General features: G+C 46.9%; 1 long non-coding RNA gene across 1 annotated transcript; it reads left to right on the top strand.

Moving 5' to 3' along the window:
- The first annotated feature begins 7,377 nt into the window (after window positions 1-7,377).
- LOC135384089 (uncharacterized) lies at window positions 7,378-8,119 on the top strand. Its single transcript, XR_010420243.1, has 2 exons — window positions 7,378-7,596; window positions 7,943-8,119. It is a non-coding gene; the product is annotated as an uncharacterized LOC135384089 (long non-coding RNA).
- The last annotated feature ends 11,339 nt before the right edge of the window (window positions 8,120-19,458 follow it).

The raw sequence follows: 19,458 nt of genomic DNA, 5'->3' as shown, positions 1-19,458 counted from the left end.
TTTCCAATCCATCTTCGACCTCCTTGTCCACATCCGTCCCCTCTTTGGTAAGTCTGTTCGACATTGTATAGCGTCTTGTTTATTTATTTATTTATTTTATTTCATGCATTTCTGTAGGGTTTACAGTTATCGCAGTGGTAGAAGCGTTCTTCCAACTGATACCGGCGACGGGGTGCGACGTCCCCCGCATGGACGTGGAGGCCTTCTTTCAGTGCTTCACGTTCAGTGAGGACGTTGAAATTCAGGACGCAACGGTGGCAGTTTTCATGGGCTACTACGTGACTGAGTGGACGCAGATTGCTATGCGTCGGGGACTGGACGGAGAGCTATTTTTTAGACTCCCCCGAAACTTAGCGGGAGAGCTCTGTCTTGAAGGTAATCTTCCCCTAAGTTTTGAGGCCGCAGAGCGCCTCCTCCGGTCCCTCACCACTCAGTGGAACCAAGTGAGCAGTGCGGGATGGAGAGACATCCTCGAACGGTGGATGCGAACGCAAATCCCGTAAGTTTTCCGAGAGATCTTTCTTGTTCGATGTTTCATTCTTTTTGTTTATTTCTATAGGCACGACCCTTGGATCCTCGATGAACATGACGAGGAGGAGGAGGAGCAAGGAGGAGACGTCGACGAGGTCGAATAACTGTATATACCGAATAAAAATTTTCCCTGTCTTCATTCTCTCTCTCTCTCTCTCTCGCGCGCGCGCTAGCTAATCGTTCGTGAGAACCCTGCTCAATAGAGGAATACGAAACCGTGCAACCTGAGCATGACAAGTGAATATGTGGGAGCAACCTACCCAACATGCACTCAGTCAGTCAACCAGTTAGTCTTCATTCGAAACGTCCATCCGAAATTCGCGATGAGGCGTTTCGAAAGTGTGACGCACTTGTTGCGGGTCATGGAGCCGTCGAGCGGTGAGTGCTCATCATCATAGAAAGTGTTGTTTATTTATTTATTTATTTAACATTTGCATAGGGTACACCATCCTGGGTATCGTGTCGCTGTTCTTCCAACTCGTGGATTACAACGACGTCCCCAGGGTGGTCTTCGAGGACTTTTTGGAGTTCCTCGTTTTCCCCCTGGACGACGCCGTTGAGGAGGCCCTCAACACCATCCTCCTCGCCTATTACAGGGAGGAATGGGAGGGCAGGGGTCAACATCGCCACCCGTTATACCAGAACCTTGTGTCAGTGCCCAGGAGCCTGGTGGATGACCTCACCGACCTCGATGTCGATGAGGCCATCCCCCTATCCACTGGAATGATCGAGGAGATTATGCACTCCCTGATCTTCCAGTGGAATACCTGCGCGCACAGGCGAAGCGGACCCCAATTCGTAATCCAGTAAGCTCTTTATTATTTTATTTTTGACAAGATAATCACTCTCGTGATTCTATATTAGCAGGTTGATAGTGCACGACCCGGAGGATGATGCGGGGGACGTAGGGCGAGGACGCTAGGTTAGGATACTCGTTAAAGAAAAGTTGTCTTCCTAACGGTGCTTTTGATTTCATCCTAGACCCTCCCTTCTTTTTTTTTTTTTTTTTTGCACGTGGTAACGTGCTTCGAAACAACGGTTACAACAACCACAAGCAACGTGATGAAAACAGGAGGCTGGACACGAACCCTCATCTTCTGTGTTCCAGCCTGAGAACATCAATTGCCTTCATGTACAAGCAACGAGCTTCGAAACAATGGTTACGGTGACAACAACAACAACAACAAGACAACAAAAATCAAGGAGCATCGAAACGACGGTTACGACAGAAAAAAAAAAGGTGGAGCTTGGAACGCAAGTGTCGATTTCACTCCGGTAAGACTGAGAGGGGGAGAGAAAGAGGAGAGCGGTGTCAACTATAAAAAGACAGTCTTCGCAGGAATTATTGCAAGCCCGCAAGGGCCATCCCTCAACGACGTGGACCGTTTCGTTGAAAACAAACATGTAAGTCGAATGTGTTTGATGATTGCTCTGTTTGTTCTAAATTTTGTACTTTTAGGGGATGATAGTCGCTGACACAATCTTTCATCACGCACAAGTTCTACAGGGGCACCGTTAACTGTGTCCATCCTTTCCCCAACAACCACAACATCAACAGAAACAACTACTACCTCAAGTGTTTCTTATCAAGAAGGAAGAGTGAGTATTTTTTTTTTTTTTTTTTTTTTTAGAGGGGGAATCTCGTATTGATTGTGCTTGATCGCAGTGCCACGCTGTCTCGTATGCCAGTACGACCCCATCGACGCCATGCTCGTGGCCGTAGAAAGAGAACACGAGGATAGAATAGAGAATCTCGGTAACAGCCCGATAGTCATTTCAGATGATAATGATGATGATGATGATGATGACGAAACACTTATCAGTCCGTCTTTTGTAATGAATCAAACAGATGATGAAAACGACGACGACGACGACGAGCCCCTAGATGGGCACGACAATGCAGACGAACTACTCATGTGGGAAGGGGATCAGTCGTATGCAGATTTCATTCCTCTGTCTGGGTGGGTGGGAGTTGAAACACCAGATGCAAGCCCAGAATTTCGATGGGAAGATGTCCCCGTGGAGGGTCGCAGAATCGTAGAATTACGAGAACACGTCGTAGAGAATCATCCCTCCGTCACGGAGAGACGATTCCTTCCTTTTTTTGTCACAGATGAGGCATTTGACGGAACGGCTACTAGGTACACGCTTCTCTGTTCCCCGCACGACGACAACGTTGACGATTTGCGACTCTATCTACCGAGCATAGCTCCTGTAATCATGCGCGTCCTGGAAGCTTATCCCATGCCTTTCAAATTTTGTCTGTGCTCGAAGGCGCTCATGGTTAAGGACGGAGCCGACGGGATAACTTCGCACCTCCTTCACGTAAATCTTCACATGAGAGTGGTTTATAACCGTCAAGAAATCGAAGGCGCGTTAAATGCTGCCATCGCAGAGTCCTCGCAGCGCGTCGAAAACTATTCGAGAGAAGGGTCGGGCTTCACTTCCAGAGACGTTCAATGTGTCGACCTAAAAATAATACGTTTGAAACCGAAGCGGATTGGGTGCACTATCGAACTTCCCGCGTCCTTAAAGAAAAAAAGAAGGATCCTGACAAACGTCAAGCTACCGTGGAACCACGAAAATGAGTGTTTCAAGTATAGCGTGCTGGCGCTCTTACATCCGCTAAAAAATAACCCCAACGATTTCGTCAGATACAGAAAATACACGGATCCTACGAATCCGGAGACGCGCGTAACGTACTGGCCGCCCTGCTTCCCAGTCACTTACGAAGACATTTCCCTGTGGGAGAGAAAAAACAAAATCTCCGTGTACATCTACGTGTTCGACGAGCAAACGTCGACGGTGAGCACGGGGAGGGTTCCCTCTATGCTGTATACGGATAAAGTACATTTGCTCGAGGTTAGGGGTCATTTCTATGGAATCAGAAAATTTAGCACTTTCATGGGACGAAGTGACTATTTTTATTGCGAGAAATGCACCAAGGGGCATCTAACGAGAGAGGCGTTGGAGCGCCACGAACGCCTATGCCGGGACGTAAATGAAACGATTTTGGAAATGCCAAAAGCGGGAGAAAGCGTCTCCTTCAACAAGATACAGTACATGCATCCCTACCCGTATTTCGCGGTACTGGACACGGAAAGCGTTTTGGAAAAGGACGCGCTCGTTAAGGACGCAGTGAGTGTGCACAGGATGAGCTCGTACTGCATCGTTCTAGTAAGAAGTTGCGATGGAAAAATAATGGACGCAGATGGGTATTTGGGACCTAACGCGTCAGAAAAATGCTTGCTCGCGCTCAAGGGATTTAGCGAACAAATCGATAGGTTGAACCGCCTCCCCTCTCCGTTGGTCATGAGTCCGGAAGACCACCTTTGTCACCAATGCGCAACACACTGTAAATATTGTGGGGTAGAATTTAACCGTCAGACGCGGAAGGTCTCGCATCACGACCACACCCGTTTCGTAGAGCCCGGATCCTCGAATTTTGTCGCGACGCTGTGTGATACGTGTAACCTTACGTGTCGTAACACCAAAGAACTCGTCGTGTTAGTGCACAACCTGCAATACGATTTGAGCTCCCTTCTCCGCCACATGCACGTTCTAAATCTGGGTGAACCGTGGATCTTAGCTTCGAGTTCGGAAAAGATAAGAGGGTTCAACATTGGGGATCTCCATTTCCGCGATACTACACAGTTTTTCAACCTCTCCTTGTCGAACCTGGTGGAAACGCTACTTACCAGCGGTGGCGAAAGCGCCTTCCTTTGTACGCGCCAAATGTTTGATGACCGTTTCCGCTGTCTCCTAAGGAAAGGCGTTTATCCGTACACCTTCGTCGACAGTTTCGAAGCGTACGATTTGCCCGCGCTACCGCCAAAGGAAGCTTTCAAAAATGACCTGAACGATGAAGATATCTCGGACGAGGACTATCAGTACGCCCGTGATATTTTTGAATATTTTGAATGTAGCAACCTTGGCGATTACACGCGTCTCTACGTCACGCTCGACACCTGTCAGCTCTGCGACGTCGTGCTGTATTTCAGGAAGATTACGCTAGAGACGGATGGGATAGATATCTTACGCACCGTATCCCTCGCCAGTTACGCGTGGAGCAGCGCACTGAAGCTCACCAAAGTCAAACTCGAGCTCATGAGCGATCGTGAAATGTACGAAACGATCGAAAAGGGAATCAGGGGAGGCATTTGTAACAGCTTCCACAGATATTGTCGGGCTAATCACGAGGGATGCGACGATTACGACCCTCAACAAGAGAAAAAATTTATTCAGTACTTAGATGTAAACAGTTTGTACGCTTATGCCATGACTTTCCATCTTCCGACAGGTGGTTTTGAGTGGGTCGATCCTTCCAGCTGGGGCGATATCGATTTTCTCAAAATTCCTCACGATTCAGAAGTGGGATACGTGTACGTGGTAGACCTGACCTATCCCGAAGAACTGCACGCGCTCACGAGGGACTTCCCTCTGGCACCCGAACACAGAACCGTGGACGAGGGTCAACTATCCCCCTACCAAAGGAACTTGAAGGAGGCATTGGCACTGAACGCGCCACCCACGAGGAAATTGTTACTGACATGTTACGACAAAGAAAGTTACGTCGTGCACTATTATCTGCTCGCTCTCTACGTGAGGTTGGGCATGAAAATAAAACACATTCACGCCATCCTCTCGTTCCGCCAAGACAATTTTTTGTCCGCCTTCGTGCATAGAAACCTCGCATTGAGGAATGCCTCAACCACGAAATTCGAGCGTTTACTGTATAAGACCATAACAAATAGCACGTTCGGGAAAACGATTCAAAATGTGAGACGCATGAAGAGGTACACCATAGCCTACGACAAAGAAAGCGCGCTCAGAAAAGCTAGTTCCGTCGACTTCCAGCATTTCCACATCCTGAGTGACAAGTGCATCTTGTACGAGATGAAACAGCGTCGTATCAAATGCACGCACCCCCTTTACGTGGGCTTTGCCATTTTAGAGATATCCAAAGTCCGAATGTACAGCTTCATTTACGAGTCGCTCTTTTCTCGCTTAACCTGTCCAGTGCAGTTGATCTATGGAGATACGGACAGTATAATTTTTGCTCTCACGTGCGAGAGCCTCGTAGAGCAGCTGATGAAAATTCAGCACGAGCTAGATCTCTCCTCCTATCCACCGGACCATCCACTTTTCAACGCCGAGCACGCGAACCAGATGGGGTACTTCAAAGACGAAACGGGAGGAGGAGTTATTCAGGAAGTCGTAGCCATCCGAGCCAAAATGTACAGCATTCTCTTGGCCGGAACACACAAACAGATCGCGAGAGCGAAAGGAGTTAAGAAAGACGTGGTGAGGAGACATTTATTGCACGAAGTGTACCGAGATTCTCTGTTCAATGAAAGGACAGTCTCTCAGAAGCAGTGCACCATCCAGAGCATAAAGCAAACAATGTACACCATTTCGAGAGTCAAGAAGAGCTTGGTCCCCTACGATGACAAGCGCTATCTGGTCGACGCCGTACGTTCCTTTCCTTACGGCAGCTGCGAATACGAGGGTAATTTCCGCTCTGTGTGTCTCAATGCATTGTAACAAAACACTCTCGTTTTTTGCAGCACCGGAAAACCCGGAAGAGAGCCCTCGAACGTCATCGGGGATTGAGTAATACAACAAAGGACCAAGTCTGTGCACGCGTTGTCATAATAATCGAGAGAGTCTAAAAAATAATAAAATTGTAGCTCAGAAATATAGCTTCTGTCTTTCGCGCGCGCGCGCGAACGCAGGAAGAGGAGGTGGTTGGTCATCGTGCTAGCACGATGGTGAAATTGACGTATAAACGACTGTCTATTGCACCATCACACTAGCCCGGTAGTCAAGCGTAAAGTCGACACTGCGATAAAAAGACGAAGACGGGAGGAGCACGGGTCATCGTGGCAGTGTGGTGGCGGAATGGATGTATAAAAAGAATGACCATTCCGACATCGTGCTGGTTCAGTGACCCGCGCAATGACGTCGCTGCGATGAAGATTACCCGTACCTTTTTTGGCATGTCCGATCTTCTCGTAATGTTCTGTTCGTGTGGATCGAGCAAGTCAGGGAGAGTGCGAGCATCTATCGACGTGCTCAAGGAAAGAGTATATGTTTAGATTCAATAAAGATGTTTCCATGAAAAAAACAACAGAGTCTCGTCAAAGTTATTCAGACTGTTTAATGCGTTCCATTTCGATGACTAAACGGTATTTCAATAAATCAGTGACAAAATTGACAATGTAGACTGCTTGCAGATGATGTTGGTTCCGCAGTGAATACTTAATATGAGCAACGGCGCGAGCGAGGAGGTCCACGATGTCTGCAGACACGTAGTTGAATTCGGTGTTCGTCGACTTCAAAAATTCACTGATCACTCCGAAGGGTCCATCCAGAACGCTTATAGAGACGTCTTGTAACGGGCGTATATCCGACGCACCATTTCCTGTAGGGGGCCTGGGGATATCTTTCCTATATTGCCAAAAGCCACCATGTCTATGACGTAGCGAAAAGCAGAGATGACAAGCTCGTTTCGGGGACTCTCCTTGCTGAAACAGTCATTCTCCAGCTCTTCCCAAGAAGCGTGGATACGAGGACAAGTTTGCAAAGCGTGGTAACTGAACATTTCCAAGTATTGGTCTGAATGATAACGCGCGGATAGCGCGCTCTCCCTTTATACGGCGCTTCCAAATAAAAAACGTAAAGAAATGGGCGTCAGAACGAAAGCGAATCCTCCACCACCACCACCGTGCTCGAAGCGCATGCGCGAGACGTGAAGGGCGACGAGACCAAAACCGAAACGTCCGACGGCAGACGTGGTGGCGCTGCGAGCGCGCGAGACGTGAAGGGCGACGAGACCAAAACCGAAACGTCCGACGGCAGACGTGGTGGCGCTGCGAGCGCGCGCGCGCGTGTGACGTATGCTCCGCGGAGAGGGCGCCAGATTCAGTTTTCTGTTTGCCTCTCGTCGGGTGCGGACGTCTGGCGCGTCGCTCGTATCGTGACCGTTGATGTGCTGGTGAACTCTTTAGTCATGTAAAGAAGATGGAGGGCGGTGTGTGTGCACACAGATATGCTTGGATGTCGGTGAGTTGTCGTTTTAATACTTCTTCTTCTGTTGTCGCGTTTACCTACCCCCTAACTGCGATTACTTGTCAGCGTGTATTGGAGTAGTGTATGTTTGTCGATTTACCTTGTTGCGATTAGCAGAAAGTCTTCCCCTTGTTGTTATTATTCTTGTCCGTGCATGCCCAAACATGTTCGCAATTCCCTTGTACGCCATTCTGTCAATGACCCTTGTTGCTATTCTCGTCGGTGCATGCCCGCACATATTCGCGATGGTGAAAATTTTGTGTGTGTGTGCCTGTTTTCGCGCGTGTTTTCCCCTCGTTAGCACTTTTTTTGTTTTGTTTCTTTCTGCATTCCACGGAAGTCCCCATGATGACAGCGGTGCTGCCACCTGACGTGATGCTTTCCGACCTGCCTGGTGTGACGCTTTGCAAATGGCGGCGCCCATGGGCTGATGCTGTTACCGAACCTGGACTGACACATTAATGAATTGAATGTGTATAGTAATGACTTGAATTATTAAATGAGTTTAGAAAGTGCATTTATCCGTATGTGCGCTTCTTTTCGTGTGTCTCGTTATAGAATAACACGACTTAACGATAATTTGATATTTTCCTCCTCTCTCTCTCGTTGGAATGAATAGTAATTGAATTTATTAATTGAAAATTATATTCTACGCTCTATTATCGCATTCTTATGCGTGTATGAGCGATTTTAAGTGAAAAAATCGAAAAAAATTTTTTTTAAAAATTGGGTGGGGGTGCAAATTGCAAAATTGGGGGTAACAGGTGAGAGAGGAGGGAGGTGTCAAATTGCTCGCTAAGTCGTATTATTCTTTTACTACTGACGACATTATACATATTACACGTGTGGACCTTGAGTGCAGTTCGAAGAATGAAACGGATCAGTTTTTGAAGCGGAGGAAGGTGGTGCCAGTGATGCCGGCATTCCCGGCGTTCGGAGCTCAGTGTGAACGAGAGGGTCGCGAAAGCGTTCGCGAAGGCGGGTCGCGTAGCATTAGCGGTAATTCTGTCACTTGTCACGTTTACGGATATGCATCGAAATATATCGGTTGCAATGTGAAGCTGAACTAAGCGTGCAGTTCACGAGATCAGCGCTATAGACTACGATCAACTGTCTTCGATGTGACTTTTCGTTTGAGTGAAAAATAATGAGAACAGCTGTCGTTTTAGACTTCAATGCAAACGTAACTCACAGTGTAGTAGTAGACAACACGTGAAATTAGCCGAGGCAGACTACACCTTTTTTCCTGAGTTGCTTGACTTAGTGCCTGGTTTTGAAATTTTACGTCACAGATCGGCAGTCGACGAAGTGTAAGAGGTGCAAATAATTCTGTGACATTCTTGGCTTTTTGACGAAAGAACTTCACAGTCACGCTCACCCGATGCAGTACTGCAGTAAACACGGGTCGGTGTATTATAACAGACCACCCGCTGTTTGCAAACAGTCTACGTCACAACGCTAGATGTCGCGACCCGTCGTGGTCAAAATAAAGCCACGTATGTTGGCAGCTGCCGATCAGATGAGTTGTTTGGTTGTTTTTGATGGATGCCATTGCGCAAAGGAGATACGAAGGAAAACTTCATGCACGAGGCAGATACACCCTGACCTCACCTAACCAAAAAAACCAAAACCACCACCTCGCAAAAAACCAAACGAGCGCAGCGTTGATAACGCCAGACCGATTGCGCACTCTTCGGCACCCACCAGCGAACACCCCTCCGACTAGAATGGAAATGTCAAAACCTCCTCGCCCTTTATTTCTATAGACGCCACAAGGGTGGCTCCCCCCTTGCTCCGCTGGTCGACGCGGCGTTCCAGTTAACTCTGCTTCGAGCTGTACATACGTGTCGCCCACGCGCCGCTGCGCGCTGCCTTCCCAAGCAAGCAAGCACCAAAGACAGAGCGGCTTGCCGACAGAGAAACACCTCGTCAATCTCCACCAATTAGCTGCGTCCTTTTCCTCGTTGCGCTGCGCTCTTTAGTAAATCTAAATACGCCTCCGAGCCTCGAGAACACATAGAGCAGAGGCGGGCTCGGTACCGGGCCTGAGGATGGAAACAATCGGGTACGAGCTGGGCCCGGACCGGGGACGGGCCTGCAAATTAGGCCCGTGCTGTGCTCTATAGTGTATAGGTGACAGGTACTTTCTAAGAATCATAGGAAAAGGTTCGATTTCCCTGTCTACGCTAGCAGAGGACGCACGCTATGTGTGCTGTAGGCATAGTTCGAGGTAACTCGTTACAAGTAACTCGTTACTGTAACTAAGTTCCTTTTTTTGGTAACTTATAACTTAACTCGATACTTGTGCGCCGTGATAACTTTCAGAGGAACTCGTTCCTTTTTCGGGTAACTTTGCCGAGTAACTTGACCGAAGTTACAAGTTACTTTTAATTACTTCGATTTTCACGAACATTTTGCTTTCTCTCAGGGTGAGATGGTGAATTGGCTATAGCCACGATTCACCGGTATTCCCTGTCCATTTTAGCAATCTAATTTTCCGGTAGTGGCAGCGTTGATTTGCTTGCCTTCATCGGCCGCAATGATTAATTCTCCTGACAGTCGCTAGCGGGCAGCGGATTCCGTCTTAGCGAGTTTACGCGCCTGCTGCACGAGCGCGGCGCCAGCGTGTCTGGGCGCTTTTCAACCCTTTGCACAAGTTGGACGCTACTGAGTTCCGGTGTGCATAGGACGACGCAGGTCGACGAACGTTTTGCACTTTTATGGAGGAAGGTGGCGCAAATGCATTGGAAAATAAAATGCCTTGGCCACACTTGGCAAGGTTCTACGAATTATGTGAGCAAGATGGGGACTCTGATAATTTAAAATTCCGATGTTTGCTCTGTGCCCCTTTGACAAAGTATATCAAAGCATCGAGAACGTCGAACGCAAACCTAAGGAAGCATATAAAGGTGAGGTTTTGTTTTTCGTCATGTTGGTCAGCGCTAGCTCTCGCATTATAAGGTTACCACTTCGTTGATCGCATAAACTGAGACAGTGTGTTGTAACATGGTGCAGGCAATGCATTCGTCACACGTAAGCGATCTCCAGGACTGCAAACCACAGGCAGCAACTAAGAGAGATTCCGAGTCACATTCGCAAGAACGAGTACTGCCCAAACAAGCAAAGATACCCCAGTTTACGGCCTCTGGATCTGTTCTTTCGCAAACGCAGTGGGAGCTACTGATTCACAATTTTGTTGTTGGGACGCTCCAGCCTTTCTCAGTTCTGGATCACCCAGAAACGAAAGCTCTGCTGGTGGCCGCAAGGCCAAACCTCAAACCTTTGACAACTCACATGTTCGTGAAACGGATGAGTGCGTCGTACAATGATATGCGTAACAAACTCCGCAGCATTTTAGCACAATGTACACATGTGGCCATGACAGCTGAGTGTTGGACATCGTTTCACAGGTAAGATCGTGGAGCAGTTCCACCGCAGTGCACCGTAGGACTAACGTTCTTCGCAGTGTCCCTTGGGGTTTGCGTACGTTTTTGCCCACAGTGAAAACAGAAATTTCCCCAGCGCTATACACAGCAGCATCTTTTGATCATAGGACGTACGTCGGTTTCACAGTCTCATGGCTCTGCAGTGCTACCTTAGAGAGGCGTACTGCCGCATTGGCTTGCAAGCGCATCAAGGGCCGGGTGACGTTTGACAGCTTGGCTACGGTTATGTGCGCTGTGCTCGATGACTTCAGGATACGGAATAAGGTATCTCTTCTGACGACAGATAACGGGGCGAACTTTGTGAAGGCATTCAGGTAGGGTTCACATCTTGACATTCGGTACAACTGGAGGTCATCACAGGACTTTCAGTGTGGACCCTAGTTGGGATCATTACAACACAAGATGTTTTTGTGTGCTGTTCTCAGAATCTTCGGACAGCCTCCAGAAGATGACGATGACCTGGAGGGTGACAACATTGAACTTGCCCCTTTGCTGCAGCGTACCCCTGAGGATGACCACGATGAAGCGCTGTTCCTGCCCCCGCATCATCGTTGCTCTGCTCATACAATGAACCTTGTAGCGACAACGGATGCAAGCAAGGCCGAAAATATTCCAGCATACCACAAAATCTTCAGACGGGCGGTTTCCCGCTGCAAAGCTTTATGGAATAAGCAGAATCAGTCTAATATCGCAGCAGACGCTATTCAAGAAGCATGTGGCCGTTACCTCATTGTCCCATGCGTCACGAGATGGAATTCTTTTTTTAACGCGCTTCAGTGCCTAGCAGACATCTTTTCTGAAGGAAAGGACATCAACGGTGTTTGCGACCGGCTGCAGCTGCAGCGGTTTCAGCACGAAGACAAAGAATTCATTCGGGAATATGTAGAAGTGAGTCAAGTCATAACTAAAGCACACTGACGTGACGTAGATGACGCCGTAATGTTCAACCATTAATCTCGAGTATAACCTAAATAAAACATAACTATATATATATACATATATATCTTGAAAAGTTGGAGTTGGATCGGACGGCTACGTAATTACAGTTGAAATAAATGGGAAACAGAAGACGAACGTAGGGGAAGTAACAACAAATGGAACTTAAAAATTATAAAAGTTAGGGAGGATGTCTACGTTACGGCGGAAGCTCCGCCTTCTTCGCTATTTGGTCCCGAAGAAGGCGGAGCTTCCGCCGTAACGTAGGCATCCTCCCTAACTTTTTATAATTTTTAATTTTAATAAACCATTTTTTGTAACTTCTCCTACTTTCGTCTTCTGTCTCCCATTTATTTCAATTATACATATATATAACTAAACTATATAACATATTATCTAACATATACGAAAATAAAGACACAAACACGTTTATTTGTTCACAGGTGATGAGGCCAGTGGCGAATGCCTTGGACATCATCCAAGGGAATAACAACGTTTTTATGGGGACGCTGCTACCGACAGTGGCCGTTGTCCTAAAGAAACTCGAAAGCACGCAAGCGACAGAACTACGCTTTTGCAGTCCTCTAGTTGATGCGCTAACTGCTGGAGTAAAAGCACGGTAAAGGACAAATGCGCCCGTAGGACGCTCTGATTCATCAAACTTTTCACTAAGATCGAATTCTAAATTTCTGTCACAGGTTCGGCTCACTCATGGCACGAAAAGACCTCATCATTGCCACTGCTTTGATGCCAAGATTTAAAACTAACCTTGCATGGCTGTCTGTCCGTGAACAAACTGCCCTCTACGAGCAGATGAAGCACGAAGTAGGGCAATGGACAAGAAATGAACCGACTACAAGCCAAGCGGACGAAAGCGACGATTTTTTCTCCGTCCTGGATGAAACGAATTTTGGGGAAGCTAAAGCTCAGGAACTGGAAAGCTTTTTGTCGCTACCTCGGGATGCACCTCTATCCGCGGTCCTTACTTTTCCTGCGATACCACGAATGTTTGTGAAGTACAATACAGGACTGCCCTCTAGCGCGTCAGTTGAGCGCATGTTCAGTGCCGCGGGAGATGTGCTGATCCGAAAACGCGGAAGGCTTAGCGACACCAACATGGAAATGCAGCTGCTCCTTAAACTAAACAGGCACATAGTTTAGATAACTGTGGTACTGCATGCCTCATTTAGCCCATAACATGGCGTCTAGGTTGTGTATAAGTGCATGCATCACATCCCATTTGTACACAAAATGTTGAACCAATAAATATGTCTCTTTTAGTTGATTAATTTATTGGTGCTTCGCTTTAGTTTTCTTTTTCTCCTTGAGTGGCATCGTCTTATTGAGTCGTCTCACACAGAACAGTCATAGAGCAGAGATATTTAATAGTGAAACAATGAATTTGCAGCGGAGTATGACACAAGAAAGAAAGGCAGCTTTCAAGCAATAAAAAGGCATGATGCATATATACAATAAATATTCAGTGCGGGAACTTATCGCCTAACGAGGGAGCTGCGGAAGTAATACCGTGATATTCAATCAATGATAGTATTCTATTCAGGAAGTAAGAACCGCTGCCATTGAAATGAAGCTGATCCATTGTGTTCAGCGTGTTGCACTCCTGCGTAAGAAACCCAAAGTGGAACTCAACTGTTCACGCGGGCGGCACCTGTGTACTGCTATTTTGTATCCAAAGTAACTTTGAAGTAACTCGTTCTTTTTTTTCAGTAACTCTGTAACTTCGAGTTACATTTCAGAGTGAAGAACTTCGTTACTAACTTAGTTACATTTTTCACAAGGTAACTTAACTTGTAACGAGTTCTTTTTGACGGGTAACTTCTCGATCTATGGCTGTAGGTGGGTGTGCCTGGCTCTAGAAACATGTTCAGAAAGCGGTAAAGCGGCTGTATGTTTTTCTGTGTGTGTAAATAAACTAATTTACCGACGGTAAGCACGCACATAATGTAAAACTGAGTATAAAGGCTGCGACAAGCAAACTTCAAGCGTGCGTCACGTGTGTAAGAGCAGAGATGTAACAGCTTAGTTTCCTTTTGAGTAGAGACAGAGAAGCTGTATGTAAACCAGTGTCGCGGAACGGGTCGATCCATTAGATTCCAATTCCATTCCGAGGAGTGGTCGCGAGTCGAAATTCCATTCCTTTTAATTCCTCGGAATGAAGAGGTGGGGCTCATTCTCATTCCACCCAAGAAAAGGACATTCCCATTCCCACTCCAGGGCTAACGTGACGCACTATAAGTTATTAACTGGTGCACTGATCAGTGAAAAAAAAAAAAAAAAAGAAACATGTAACGGGATACCAGATATCGCACCAACAGCCAACGCACAACAAATCGTATACTGCTTTATTTTATGAATTTTATGAATTTTATGTTTCTTTGTTTACATTAACATCTTAAAACAAGAACCAGCGCCGCGACGAGCGTTTACCAGCATGATAGCCTGCACGTACAGCGTCCGAAGCGATGACTTTTGTCTTGCGTTGTAATTCGAAACTACAGACGACCTTCGGTTGAATGGTTGCCAGACACTTACTTTGGGAGGCCTCCACTCAAAACCCAGCATGCTGGAGGCCAGCAATTTAACACCATTCGCTGGCCATTCCATTACGGCCCCAAACAGGTTTAATTCCATTCAAATTTCATTCCGAACAGCTGGTGACTTAACTCCATTCCCATACCGTTCCGGTGCGCTAAAAACAGGGCATCGCTCCGGAATCATCCCAATTCCGGAATTTTAATTCCGCAACTCTGATCTAAACAAGGTGCACACACATGCACTCGAGTCAACACGCTGTACCACTATACCACACACCGAGTCGACACACCGTTTGGCTGGCCTTTCCGATTTTTTTATTATTACTTTTTTCTATAGTGACTGCGGTTTAGGGAAATAGGTTAGGAGATCGCCGTGTCAGTGGCAGAAAACCAACTGTGACACACAGACGCACACACACGAACGCTCACACACGCACGCACGCAATGACACATACAAACGCGCGCGTGCGCACACACACACGCACACAAGCTGAAACACCGTCGACACATACGCTCGCTCACACATGCGTTTACACACAAACACAAGCGCACACAGGCTCACACATGCCCGCACGTACATACTCTCACACGCGCACAAACACACTTGCCCCCACAGATGCGCGCGCGCACGCACACACAAACATACGCACTACCGCACAAACAAACGAATCGTGCGATTTTCAGCTGAAAATAAAAAAGTTAAAAGTTAAAATAAATAGAGTTAATAAACAGTTAAAAATTCGTTTTTGATGTTGTGGGTTTCATATTCTTCCATGCATTCCTATGTAGGAGAAGTACGCAGCATTACCGTCTCTTGCCAATACCTGGTAGTCAGGGAATAGTCGGCGCTTGACAACAGCGGAACAGAAGGCCCGAGCATAGCATATACGAGCCGTGCTGCAGTTCTGCCGTGAACACTATTTCGATTGGTGCATTCCTTGCAAAACAGCAATCAGAAATGGCGTTGTATAAGAGGTGTTTTCTCTTAAATACACCACTTAAAATGGTGTTCCACGTAAAAAAACACCATTTAAAAAAGTATACGGGAGCACTGTCACTTTTGAGGTGTAGAAAAAGGAGTGCGCTATGCGACAAGCCATTTTACACTGAAAAATGTGTTTTTGGATTTACAGGATATAAATAAAGCTGTTTGTCCAAATAAATCATTGTTGGAAGTGCGCTGCGTGTGTGCGCTTGTCCTTTGTTCCGTTATACGTCTTTGTTTTTTTTTTTGTTTTTTTTTTAGTTAATCACATCATAAATCCGCATGCATCTCATGTGGATATAAATCAAATCTACGATTTGAAATCCACAGCACTGCGCTGTCTACAGGTACACAGCTCACTCAAACTGTTCTTACTGCCTAATTTTTCCTCGTGAATAATTAAATGCATTATTAGACTGGAATATTAATTTCATTATCATTTAGTAGCAGGAGCGCCTCCATAAAAAAAAAAGGCCTCACATTTCCAAAAAAAAAAAGAAAAGAAGAAACGTTATCGGTACCAAATTAATAAATCACGAAGGCCCTTGGCCGTTTCGGAAAAACACAGCAGGGAATTAAACAATGACATCAAGAAATGCTGGAGTTATCCAATAGAGTGATAACAGAGTGACTCGTGTCGCGCAAGTCGCATTTTCCATCAACATCCACCCAAGCAGCACAATGTACTGAAAGTCCAGTGCAATAGGGGTGGACGGGTAGGTGGAAGGCCTTGAACACACTCGTGAAACTAAAGAACATTGATAAGACACATGCCGGCCACCCCCATTGCACTCGACTTTCAGTACATTGTGCTGCTTCGGCAGCACTCATGACCTCTATGTGGGTCACAGCGTGGTTTAAACGGTACACCGACCCGCTACATCAAAACGCCACGCAGTCCTTGATCCCGCTATCACAATGTGGATGAACGCTACTCATAGCAAATGCCAATGGGAACCGAAACACAGATGTGCTAACCAGGCAATTAGTTGCGATCTGGGTTGTCATGCGGTTGTGCACTGTTTACCTGTCGCTGACCTCAAGCTAAAGCCGCGAGCTTCGCAATAATATAAAATACGGCTACAGAACTGGTGTTCAGCTTTTCAATCGTTTCGTAGGAGTAAGAACCACGGTAAGGTCTACTTGTAATATAACTCGTATTCGTTTTGTGAGCCAACCAACATTCTGGGGCGAGTTTCAGCACGCAAGATATTTACAAAAGGGAGAAGCATTTCCCCTGAGTTGTCCCAAAACGTGTCACGTTCTGACTGAGCTAAAGATGTCGTATAGCCCCTACAGCAGGGGTGCCAAACTCATTCGTGCCCGCGGGCCACATAACACGGCTTTGGGGTAGCGTGTTACTGATATAGATGACACAGTACAGAACTTAAAATGACATAAAACGTATATATATATTTGGGTTACGTAGCGTTGCTCAGTCACAGGATCAGCAATCATTTTGCTCTGTGATGAGGACACTTGTCACCTCTTGTTTGTAACTCTTGCGTCAACATCGTGTGAAAGCGATTGCGCAATTGCAACGTTGTTGTGTTCGTTTGTTATAGTCCTGAGCGTAACTTTGACTTCTTCAGGTTCATCTCAGAAAATGCCTGCTCGCAGACATGTGTTGACAAGTTGTCTCGCGACGTAAAGCCACGAATTATTATTATTAGACACAGGTTGCACCGAACATGGACAGGTTTCTCCGCGACAAGATACGTATTTTAGATGTACTTTCGTCTAACATACGAATAAAACGAAGCCGCACCAACTTCAGCGAACTTGTTCTTATCGGTGCATCGCACCACAGGTCCATCAGTTGCATTTGTTAATAATCAGGAACGTTGTGAAAAACTTTCGGAAAAGGGAGAGCCAAAATGCTCCGTTTCCAGTCTCCTGCGCTCGAAGAATCTTTGCTGGAATTCACTCGAGAGATCACCAAGCCTGCGACTGAACCAGTCCGTTTCTGGTGGCATTGAAAGCACCAAGATCAGCCATGTAGGGTTTGCTCACAAATTTTGAGTAGTAATGTACTAGTAAAATGAGACGCAAAGGCAGGTTTAGAGAGTCGTCAGCGAGGACGACAAAAGCAACATAGAGAGAGACAGAGAACGCGGATTCATTCTTGATGAAGTAAAAATTAAAAAGGGAAAGAAAACAACTGCACAGGAAGGTACAGTTATACTAGCAGGTAACTTGATTGCATTTTTAGGTCTCTCGGGCGTATGAAAAACAGGAATTACTGGACCTGACAGGAACATCGTCATCAGCTGCAATACATGTCAATGGCACATTATCGATCAGGACAAGCTTCAACAGAGCCACTCCAAATAGCTAGCAGATGACGAAAGGCGAGACAATAGGGAGTAACTGCGATGCTGTGAGGGCAACGCGTTAACTATCAGTTGGAACGTCGCGGCCGCATTCTTTAAGCCCAAAGGCATGACGCGAGTAGTAGGCAGCTATTACACGCAACGACGTCCTTTTTCTAATCCAATTCCAGGAATTCCTGTTCTAATCCAATTCTAAGCCAAAATCCACTTTTAAGCCAACAAAATCCAGTTCTAAGCCAATCCAATCCAGTTGGAATCCAACACAAGCCAAATCCAAAGCCATCTGATTGGTCGCCATTAGCTCCGCCCACTTCACGTTGATTGGCCCACGCTAAGCCTACTGATCACTATTGGTTGACCATAGCTCTGCTCCTTTATGCTAATTAGCCGACTCGGCTCCACCCACTTCACGCTGATTAACCCACGCTAAGCCTACTGATCGTTGATTGGTTTACCGTAGCTCCACCCCTTTATGCTAATTACTTGGCTCCCCCACTTCACGCTGATTGGCCCACGCTAAACCTACTGATCCTTGATTGGTTCCTCATAGCGCTGCCCCTTTATGCTAATTACTTTGGCTCCGCCCACTTTACGCTGATTGGCGCACGCTGATCCTCTATGCTAATTAGCCAGCTCCGCTCATTAGTCCGCGCTAAGCCTACTCACCCCCCGATTGCTCCTCTTCTCCACAGACTTCTAAGGTCCACCCGATTGGCTCGCGCTAAGCCCACCATAATGGCTAGCAGCTCCTGATTGGCCTACTGAACATAGCCTTCACCAGCGCCCGCCAGATGGTGCGCGGATCGCTCGGCGGTGGCTTCAGATGGTTCTAACCCAATTGGGTGTCTCATACGTCGACACCTCGTGCCACCAGATGGCGCAACTCAGGTGCATCAACTCCGTGCGGTTCCGCTTCGAGGCGTCACACGAGCGAGAGAACTTCGTCGAGATGTGCTGCCACATATTGCGCTCCCGTATCACCGCAAACAAGTTGCGGGAAATCATACGCGAAATCTTGGACGAGTACCTGTCGGCTTACAGGGAGCAATCACTGCGCGAGCTTCAGGAACTATGTCAGGAAGAAATAAGAGTCCTGGAGACGATCATCAATCGCTCTAGGAGCTATGGATGAAAATAAAGATGCATCACACCTCGCTACACAGTCTGCTCAAGTTATTCCACGATGCGCATGCAGTTCCAGCACCCCGCTCGAATTCTCATCTCCGGCGCGTCCATGTGTGGGAAGACGGTGCTCACGCAGAATATAATGAGACACCCCGAATTATTTAGCATTCCACCACAGAAGATACTCTACGTACGAAAGTATGCAGCCGGCTGGGAAAAGGATTTTGACGGTGTGGAGTTTATGGACCGGATACCCGCATATTGGGATGAGCGATATCCCACTCTCATAGTTATTGACGATCAAATCACGGAAAAGGGGGTTCTATCGGAGGTAGAGTCGTTGTTTGTACATGGTAGCCACCATAAGAACGCGTCCGTGATCCTGATCACACAAGCCTTGTTCTATCACAACGCCGCTTTTCGAACGATATCGCTGAACGCCAGTTATATCGTATTGTTCCGGAATGCGCGGTCCG

Source organism: Ornithodoros turicata, chromosome 2 (assembly GCF_037126465.1).
Source record: "Ornithodoros turicata isolate Travis chromosome 2, ASM3712646v1, whole genome shotgun sequence".
In the NCBI taxonomy this organism is placed as follows: Eukaryota; Metazoa; Arthropoda; class Arachnida; order Ixodida; family Argasidae; genus Ornithodoros; species Ornithodoros turicata.
Note: the sequence above shows the minus strand (reverse complement) of the source record. Positions and strands in the feature narration are given on the sequence as shown.